This window comes from Haemaphysalis longicornis, unplaced genomic scaffold, assembly GCF_048455015.1.
Source record: "Haemaphysalis longicornis isolate Haplotype H1 unplaced genomic scaffold, Haemaphysalis longicornis Haplotype H1 scaffold_6, whole genome shotgun sequence".
Lineage (NCBI taxonomy): Eukaryota > Metazoa > Arthropoda > Arachnida > Ixodida > Ixodidae > Haemaphysalis > Haemaphysalis longicornis.
In genome coordinates, this window is record NW_027526407.1 from 124,008,001 (window position 1) to 124,018,733 (window position 10,733).

Below are 10,733 nucleotides of genomic sequence, written 5' to 3' on the forward strand. Positions count from 1 at the left end.
GTCTCGCCGTGGATACCGGAGACCTCGTAGGGCATCAGCTGCGGTCAGTTCTTGTCCGGGGACGTAAACAACCTCGTAAGCGTAACGCATTAAGCGCATCCGCATCCTCTGTAGACAAGGCGTTATGTCGTCGATGGGTTTTGAGCCAAAAGCGCAACTAGGGGCTTGTGGTCGGTCTCAAGACAAAACTTCATCCCGAAGACGTAGTCATGGAACTTCTCGCATGCCTTTCTTTTCAATCTGAGGGTATCGACGTACTGTTTCCGTAAGTACTCGATAGGCGTAGGCGATAACAGCGAAGCGGCCGTTCTCTTGCTTTTGGCGCAATCCGGTGCCGAGACCTTAGGACGACGCATCCGCTGTGTCCTTCGTCGGCCTGTTGTTGCTGTGCACGGGTAGAACTGGGATTGATGAGAGCAGTTTCTTCCATTTGCCAAATGCATCCTCTTGTGCGGCCTCCCAGACGAATTTCTGCTTTGAAGACAGCATGCTGGACAGGGGCTGGAGAAGTTCGGCCATGTTCGGTACGAAACGACTCAGGTAAGTCTCCATGCCTAGTAGCCGTCGAAGTTGGGCTAGATATTTCTGTGATGGCTTTGAGTCTTCTCTCATCAGGTCGAACATGGTTGTTCTCGATGACGTGCCATAAGTACGAGATTTTTGTGACGCCAAACTGACATTTCTCCTTGTTTAGCGTGACACCGGCGCGTCAAATCCGCTCGAGACTACTTCGGAGTCACTCGTCGTGTTCCTGCTTGGTCGAACCCCAGATGAGAATGTCGTCCATGTGACAGGCGACCCCATCGAGGCCTTGCAGAATGTCACTCTTGCGTCGTTGGAAGTGTACAGGAGCAGAGCAAACGCCGAAGGGTAGATGATTGAAGCAGAGACGACCAAAGGGCGTTATAAAGGTCGTGATCAAGTTGCTTCTCTCAGTCAGCGGGATCTGCCAAAAACCCGAGGTTGCGTCGATTTTCGATAACCAAGCGGCTCCTCGAAGCATGCCAAGGGTGTGCTCAACAGCTGGCATCGGATGCCACTCGTGGAGTACAGACTTGTTTAGTTCCGTGTAGTCGACACAAATGCGGAGTGCCCCCGAAGGCTTGCGTACGACGACTATTGGCGCGCACCGTGCTGTTGGTGGCGTGACAGGAGTAATTACGCCAACTTCCTTCATTCGTTGTAGCTCTGCCGTGGTGTTTTCGTAGCGCGGAAGTGGTACCCGACATGAAGATGTCAGGGCAAACGGAGTTGCGTCAGGTTGGAAAACGATGTCATACTCCTGTTGCAGCTTTCCGAGCCCTTAGAAGATTCGGAAAGTCCCTTTCGACGTTTAAATCCAAAACAGTGTTCATAGACGGGAACAAACCAAGGTTGGTGATGGATGGTTTGCCAAGTAGGGCTGTGCGCAGAGCAGGTAAGATGTAGACGTTTTCTACGCTTTTTTGGCCGTTGATCTTGAAATGAAGCCTTGCCATTCCGAGACGCACAGAGTCTTTCTATCTGGACCCTGAAGCCTCCGGTCGGGGAACGTCAGAACACTGTGCTTGAAGAGCCGTCGGAACCAGCCGCATGATTTCTTGAAGCCCCTCGGGTGGTGCGTGGTTGGGGGTGGCGTTGCAACTGGGTCTTCGCGGGTCTACTCCACCGTACTTTCAGAGCGTCGAGGTTGACTGCTTCCTTTGGCGTGCTTGATAAGAGTTCTACCTGCTGCTGTTGGACTGCTTCACTCTGACCAGGTATGGTTAACGCCTTCATTAGGTCTAGGCTGAATTCAAGCTGCAGAGTTTGCGACACTTTATGTTTCTTGAGGCGCACGACTAACCTGCTGTGAATTATCTTTTCACAGAGCTCCCCGTAGTTACAAGAATCTGCTAGTGTGTGTAGGGCTGTTGTGAAATCTTCGACGGACTCACCATCCGGCTGGACTTGGGTGCTGAATTTCGCCCGCTCGTAGAAGATGTTTCGCCGAGGTATGAAGTAGTCCTCGAAGCCCTTAAGCACTGCGTTAAAGTTCTTCTGCTCGTCAGTGGTCAGCTTGAAGGTATTAAAGATGTCCTTTGCCTGGGGTCCCATGAAGTAGACAAGTGCATCCACCTGGCATTCTTTGGGCCGATCGCTGAGCCCTGAAGCAGCCCCGTAGCGGAGGAAACGTCTCTTCCATTGGGGCCAGTCTTACGGTGAGAAGGTGAACGGGTAAGGTGCCGTGATCTGGAACGAGGCAGCGCGGCCGTTCTTGTTGGCCATCTAGAGTGAGTTGCTCGCGAAGGTCACAGGCAGGTCTGCAGTGGAGGGAAGGCGCTTAGACGAGGCAGAAGCGTCTTCAGAACGAGGGTTGGTTGGGTGTGCTGACGTTTCGTTCCTGCGGGGAGCGCGATCAGCACATCCCACTTCTGACACCATGTTGGAAGGAATGCTTGCCCGGCACCAAGCGCATGATGTCAAGGGCATGGCGCGCGGCGCGGGGCGGGAGAGCTTTCTTCTCTTCACTACGCTACACGTGCGCGTGTATCTTATTACTTGGACGACAATCATGCTACAGGGATTAAAATGCTCAAGCTTATTGATAAGAAGTGTTCTATACGAAGTCGGCACATAAAATCCGTAAATAAAAGTCGCGGAATACAGGTGTTCCCCGCAAGCAATAATTTTAGTTGTAATATTCTTCAACCCCGTCTTCAGAATTTGATTTTGACGTGACTTTATTTTAAACGCATAGGACAAGCCAAGTGGTGTTGAAATAAAAGTACTCCTGATGTACTAATATTTATCACTTTGTAATATAGCTCGAAGGAAACCGTACTAAATACAAAAAGTGACAAGGAATCTTTCCTTTTAGTCAAATTCGCAACCACAGACCTTTTGTGTCACGGTTATTTTTCCCCATTTGCATTACGGTGGATTTTTGGATGGAAACACCTTTCTAAAGTACTCCTAATTTATACCACTATTTTGAGCTGAAGAGGTAGCAGTCGGCCAAAAATTGGGTTTTGCAAAGTGGTGTTTTCATTAAATGTGATGGTTACTTTGTACAGGTTCATGACATTTTTTACAGCACCTTTCCTTCATATCGAGTACACGCTGCTCACGGTAAGTCAAGTTTGAAAGAACTTCGTTTAAAGTATCAGACGCTTGAGGTATCAGAAGTTCTTATAACTATGACTCCGCGCAACATAGCAACTTGTGATATAAGTAACCACTCTTATAAATATTATTACAACAATTACACACAATACCCAAATGCTATTCACACTTTAGATACAAAAACGTACAATGAATGATTTCTTTCTCCTTGTGTAACTGTCGAATCCAAAGTTGGAATTGTTTCTCAATTCACACGGAGTTGTGGGCAATCGCGAATTTGTTTTTACTTTGTATAATTGTAATCGGCTTTAATTGTAATTGTTAGTGGTCTTAAATCGTAATAAGGAGCTAGAAGCGACCAATGCAGAAGACATTTTTCGGATCGGAAAAGAAAAACGTACTAAAGCAGAAAAGACACCCACTAACGCAGTTTGGGTTGGGCGCTACCTAAATAAATAAAGAACAAAAAAGGCCAATGTAATTTTAAATTTAGTTTAAGTAAAAAAATCGGAATTACTCAGGTTATTCTCGCGGGAATATATCGGTATCGGTACTATGGACTGAAAATAGAGGCATACGTAAAATATGCTACCCAGAGACTGAGAAGATGAAAAAAGGGTAATACTTCGGCTATAGTTGTGCAAAAAGTTAGAAACGTCGAATCTTGCTTTTATTTATCTATATACTTCTTTTTTTTACAGACAGGTTTATTCACCTTTATTTCTCTGACGCTCAAAAACGACCAAAGAAAAATGTTAGCGAAAAACATGCATCTGTTTGGTATATATATTTCAACCGAGAGTTCTGTTTGTGTGCGATATTGAGTCCACTTTCACTACGGTAATGGCGAAGATATTCCTCCTGGGTTTCTTCGGTTTCTTCCTTCTTTACGGGGAGTTCTTAAAATGACGAATTCTTTCTTCCGATATAGGTCTTTCGCTAGAATAGTAGTAAAACACTCAAGTTTACATTAATAATCACGTACCTGATGTATAAGCATTGATTGAATTTGTGCTTGAATCAAATCGATGTCAATAAATTAACATGTATGTTCTATGCAATAAAACTGAAATCAAGGTTTTTATGGTATGTAGTATCGTTATGGGACTGTAAAAATAGGGCCTTTGAGTGCTTACTCATTTTTAACCAAGATACAATCACGCCAGCTTATACACTTTGCTGGTGTTTTTATAAGTGTAGCATTTGGAAGGTATTCTGGCATTGTGGTTGTTTTGGAAGCCTGAACTCCACTGAAGCGTGTATATTTGGTGAAATAATTGACGAAATTGATGCGAACACTAATAAAGCTTTCGCACTTTTTTTAGCTTAAAAACTAAAGCATTTAGCAAAATGAAATATACATTGCTCGTAAACGTTCCTTTAGTTACCGACTTGGTTAAGGTAACATTGCTTTAAAGTAAATGTTTCTTCGGTGAATGAAGTATACTAAAGTACACAACAACCATATTTCCATAAATAAATGCAACGGAAACTAATATGGCTACGTGTACCAGCCGTATTTTTTTACAATCCTTGCGTAATATTTGTGATTTCCGAGCTAAATGTAAAATAAGCTGTGTTATCAAAAAAAATATATTTGTTCACATGGGTATTTGATACGTCTGGGTAATAACCTAGAGAATATTCTTGTTGCTTTAGTTTCAGCAAATTTAACTTCCATCGCCACTGAAGGTAAGCTCTCTAAGCAGACTTGCTTTCCTATGAAACCCATAGAATAGGTAGACAATGAACTCAGCAGTTGTAAATGTAAACAAACTAACAATAAAAAGTTGAAGAATAGGGTAATATTTGAATACGTATTATGTCTGTGGGAGCTCAAACATTTTAACTTATAGGAAGTCCTACAGTGTCCCTGTTTTAATTAGCGATCCTCATAACGGTCACGATGACCACCCCACCATGCTGGGATGCACAACAAAACTAATATTGTGAAACAGAAAGTAGACAGGGCAGTGATAACTTTACTGTAATCCCATTCCCTGGGCATGTACGAGTATCTGAAGCGGATCTGAAAAAGTGTTTGAAAAAGTATTATACAAAAACGTTGTTCATACAAACTAACATGTTTACAAAAACAATTAGAGGGAGAGAAGCAACTTTTCTGTTGTGCAAACTCAGGGGTGGGGTGGGCTTTTCCAAGGCTCTTGCCGTCAGTCTTTTTAGGGGCTGGAAGTAACAGCTGTAAACAGCCTGCCGGCTTACAAAAGAGTGAAATGAAGGGAAAAGTGACTGAGCAGGCACTGACACACTGTGTTGCAGTGTTGTTCTGTGCATAAAATGAACCATGTGGGCATGAGGAGAATTCCTGAGCGTGTGTTCGCGAAGGAGGCAACGCTTAAATTTTTATCGCTGTGATGTTCCAACTGTTTTTTGCTACAGACGAGAGGAAAAGGGGGAAGTGCCTGCAAAAGGGTTGGAATTGGGGAAGGCAACTTGCACCGCTATCTTGTCTCGGGGGAAACAGTTGAACAGTTGGTGGGTCGTGCCTGCAAAAGGGGCGCAATTGTGGGGACGTAGGTGGTCCTCTTTTTTTTAGCTTCAGGTGAGAGAGCTGTGCAGCACTAGGTAATGAATACGCCGAGCCAAAGAAGAACACATATATTTAACACTGAGGGTAGGAGCGGCTAGGGCAGCCGCACCGATGCCTGGCGGAACGAGCGGTGTTCCTAGGAGCCCCCATGCTCGCCACGCGGCTGAAAGTGGTGACTCATCATCTCGCGTGATGTTGCTAAAGAAGCTCCTCCTACCCTTGTGATCCGTGGCTCGCAATCCTGGGTGCGATAACCTATTGTAGGCCTGGAAATCAACGTGCGCGAAATGCACCAGGACGAGTGGGCGTGGGATGGGCGTGGAAACATCACAAAGCACCGTAACAAGAAACAATGGATTGGGTGCTTTTTAAAGGAGAACAGCGCGTAAAAATTCGCGAAGCGCTAATATTTCAGCATCATCGTGCTTTGCTGTGGCGATTGGTGTGAAGCTGATGTCAGGCGCTGACTGAACGCTGTCTGAACGTTGTCTGAACGCTGTCTGAACGTTCGTTTAAAAGAACATGAAACCTCGATAACATCAGGCGGAGGTGCAAACTTGCCTGCCCGTTGCCGAAGTTGTGAATGCACCCCCTTCTTTGACAAAACACAAATAATTGGTAGAGGAACCACAGAGTGCGAGCGGGAGCTTATTGAATCTTACCAAATGCGGAAGCATGATTATGTTAAGTGCGTGAGTGTTCCCTCACTAAGAGTATCACGTGAAGAATCTTAATATCTAAAAATAGAACCGATTGAACTGCGTCATTAGCTGACCTTCTTTCTTTAATTTTACGGCGCATGCCCTGACCTTGCTTTTTCTTTGAAATTTTATTCATTAAACTGTTGCTAGTCCCAGCGTGTGTGTTGTCTGCTCTATCTCGTGTTCGCGTCTTTAAGGCTGGGTTTTACAGTTTTCTAATAAATGGGAGTGCCAGGGTGACAATGTGGTAAGTGACGTCATGTATGACAATGAGGAGGAAGTGTGGAGCGCGCAGAAGTGACGGGAATTTCCCAAGAAGCATGTCGTAGAGAGACTTCGACGAGGTGCGAACGCCAAGGATAGTTCCTTCGAAGCTGTTCCAAGCACAGAGATGTGTGTTGTAGCATCAACGAGGTGCTTTCTGTACATTCCAACTTACAAGATGTAGTGACACAAAAAGTCTGCGCTCAAAATGTTGTAGGCCAAATCAGAGATAAGAAAAATGTATCTAAATGTCCTGCAGACGCCAATGTTTAGGGAAAGCGTTTCCTCTCCGTAGGTACAGATGGAAGTCTTGTTGGCGCCGTGTAAGCTGCTTGTGGCTCCTCTGCTGTTGCTAAACGCGGCTGACGATGGTACGAGGCTGACTTCGACGTCAGTGTCGTCAAGAAAACCCGGTCTGGTTGTTTTGTCCTTCAAAAAAAGACTCGGCTAGCTCCACAAGGGACAGTAGTCGCCGCCTCAGGTAGTGCGCCGGAGACTTCCCATGAAACGTTCAGGCTGACATACATTACGCTGCTGCTTTTCCAAGGTTGCGGTGGTGCGAGCATACACCTTGCCTTGAAGGTGACGTCGAATGGCGGCGCGCAAACGAGCGGCCGTGGAGAGAAGGACTGGTGGTAGGCTGAGGGAGTGGCGAATTGATACTGATAGCTTGGTGACTGTCAATGTGTAAACGTGGGCTAGTTGGTTCGAACTGTGAAACATGGTTAAGTAGCGCGGTAAGGACGGGACGCCACCGCTATCCTGACGGAGGTGGGCAAGCGTTGATGAAAATCTCTCGAAGCAAAGCTTGATCGAACCTGGCTTCTTTGCCTCGAAGGAGCTGTTGATAGCCGCGCCGTGGCTGTGAAGGCTTCGGTCACCGTGTTTTTAATTGTAGAAGCTGCAACCTTCGCGGTTTCGATTTTGTCGTCAGCTTGATGAGTTCACTAGTAAGGGTGTAGAACGGCGCGGTGGGGGGTGGTGAAACAATCAGGTCGCGATGCTTAGTTTTGATCTCAATAGGTAGGGCAGAACGAGATAATTGAACTTATGTCTCTGCGACATAATGTTCTCTATGGCGAAAAAGCGGTTATCTTGGCGAGCTAGAGGCTTCGGTCATGACGTCAGTACTGGGGTAGCAACGCGCAACTGCAGCAACGTCACTAAGTGCTGCGGAGGCTGTTCGATCGCTGTCATTAGCAGCGGTGGCTCCGACTGCGACATTCAAAGTGCTGCGATTGCCCTCACCCATGTTGATGTCTGTGGTCACCAATTCGGTGGCAGCACTAAGCAATCAAAACGCCTAGTCACACAAGAACAGATGTATTTAAGACACAAGGTAGCAGCGGCAAGGCGAGGGGAAGGGATGCCTAGGAATGACCGGAGTTCCTACGAGGCACCAACGCCTCGCCACGAGGCATAGAGCGGTGTTTAGTCGTCTTTGGCGACGTTGCTAGAATGAAATAGTGTGAACGTCTCTTCTGCGAAATTGCCGGTATTAGGGGCAAGCAGATTACGCCTCTTGTTGGTTGCTAAGACGAGATAGTGCAAAATCGGTGGACAGCTCTTGCAAAAGGACGAGAATGCCGGGAGGTTGTTTTTGCCACTTGTGGTTTGTTTCAGGCGATAGAGTGGAGCAGGGGTGGGTAGATATTGCAAAAAGGCGCAAATTCTGGGAGGTAGGTTGCGCCCATTTTTTGTTCATGCATGTAAGAGGCGGCAGTGGAGGGATCTAGTGCCTCAGAAAGAGGTTAGTTGCAGGTTGGTAAGGGAGGTAAGTTACGCAACTTGTGGGTTGTTTCATGGGAGAGGTTGGTGAATCGGTGGTTGGTGCCTGCAAAATAGGCGGCAAAGCTGTTAAGCAGGTTGGGAAACTCGTGGGATGTTTCAGGAATGAGAGTATAAAAGGGGTGAAAAGGGCCTGCAAAAAAAGCGATGCTGTTGGGAGGTAGGTTCCTCCAGGGGGGGTTGCTTTGCGCGAGAAAGGGAAGATGAAGGTGGGTAATCCGAGCCAAATAGGCCGTCTTAGCAGAAGTACCACGAATATACAATTGGAAATCGTGGACGCTGTGTGTACAGACATATAAAACGTCACTAGTGTAATTAAAGTTCGGTCTTGTTAGGCCGGTTTATTTGGGCCTGGCATAAAAAACTGTGTTTTAAAACCAGCTAAAGTGTAAATAGTAAAGCGAATTGAAAAAAGCTTGGAATGCAGTCATACCAACAACTGCCTTGATAAAATATTTTAGAAAAATTGGCGAGTAGCGTAGCATATTATGTAAAAGATGGTGCTCAATCAGCGAACGGCAATGGCCTCATTGTCAGCAATTACTACAGATGTGATGGTGAGTCCATAAAAGGAACGTCATTTCTAATTTTTTGTTTTTTGAATCATGGTTGCTGTAAACTCTAGTTTTTTTACAGAAAGTCCAACCAGATGTGGTGGTTATACTGTGACTTAATTTTTTTTCATTTCAAGCCTAGCCACTTCAGAAATGCACGTCCTAATTTCTTATGTTATGTTATGTTATGTAAGCCAAGCCATGGGTTGTAATTTATTCATTATTATTGCGCAACCACAAATTAGCATTATGTTATGTAATTGCTTCAGTTTTCAAAATAAATAAAATAGGTCAGCAATACGTACTGCTTTTTTTTAATAATAATGGCATTATTTGGTTCTGGAGAGGGCAATGTTTTGTAAGGTGTAAATTTACTACACCATTTATAGTCTCTAAAACATTATGCATATTTTCCTCCCATGATAATCAATTTTGGGACACTGATACTATATTTGTGTTTGATACCTCTTTAAAGCTTGAATATTTCATTGCTGAATGAAACGTATTTCAGTGGCACACTTGGTTTGGGAAATTCGCTGTTCACTGTAAAAGAGTTTACGGTGCATGTAACCATAAAAGACATAAATATTTCCAAAAACGAAAACACTTGGGCAGTATTCACTTTTCACGTAGAAAGCGTAGTTTGTAATATAATATAACTTATTGGTAATATTGGAGAAAAAGACATACCATTAAAAGAAATAAATAAATATTAAAATATTTAAATAAATAAATAAGAAATATTTTAAATAAAACAAAACGGTTCCTCAGATTACTTCGTTTTATGGCTTGTTTCTCTTGTAATGCATACACCTATCTCTTTATTTTGCGTAAATTATATATACAGCACCATGGACGATGTGGGTAATCATTGTCCCTCACTTCCTACAGAAACCCATAGCGCTATCTTGCTAACTCCTCAGCCAAAATAAATTTAAATATAGTAGAAATAAATGTAGTGGGAAAGACCTACGAATAAATGCGTTAGATAAACAAAGCGAGCTAAAACATAGGGTTAAAGAAAGCCGACAATTTATTTGGGCTGAATAATGATCCTGGAACTAATAATGAAGTTGGGGTGCTATTTTACTATGCGAAACAAAGACGATATTGCCAAACATAAAGAACATAGGAGAAACGCTAACTTCAAGTTATATTAATAATTTCCTTGGGCCCATATTCCACGGGACTCTGAAGAAAGGTGGTTGGAAGAAATGGTTCTAAAAACTTGCTCTAGAACCAACCTTAACAAAGTGTACATAGAGAAGGAGTGAAAGAAACAGCTTTATTTTTCTAATATCTTATGGTGGGGGAATGCTGATGCAAAGAATTCCTCGGCGGCTTCTAATGCTCTTGCCATCGCATCTTCAGTGTAGATGCCGTAGCCGCCCAGAGCTTGCACCCAGACAAGAGGAGTCGTTTTAAAGGAGGCACGATTGCACCGGTTGTAATAAAGCGTATAGTAGCATGGGCGTCTTGTGCGTTGCATTTGAGACATGGGGGAGTGAAGAGAATTTAAGAGCGAGTGCTAATATGAAGGGCGTATTGCTGAAATGTTTGTATTTAGGATGTGCACTTGTGGACTTCTTTATGCGTAAGAGGGGAGAAGAGGGTAGCTAGTGCCTGCAAAAGAGGCGATAATACGAGATTTAAGTTGCGTGACTTTTACATTGTTTCTGGAGGGAAAGGGGAGAATGAGGTGGGTGGTTTCCTGGAAAAGGGGCAGTAATGGGTACAGGCACCCATGTACGTGAGAAATATACTTTCAAATAACGAGGTGCCTCTGCGTGT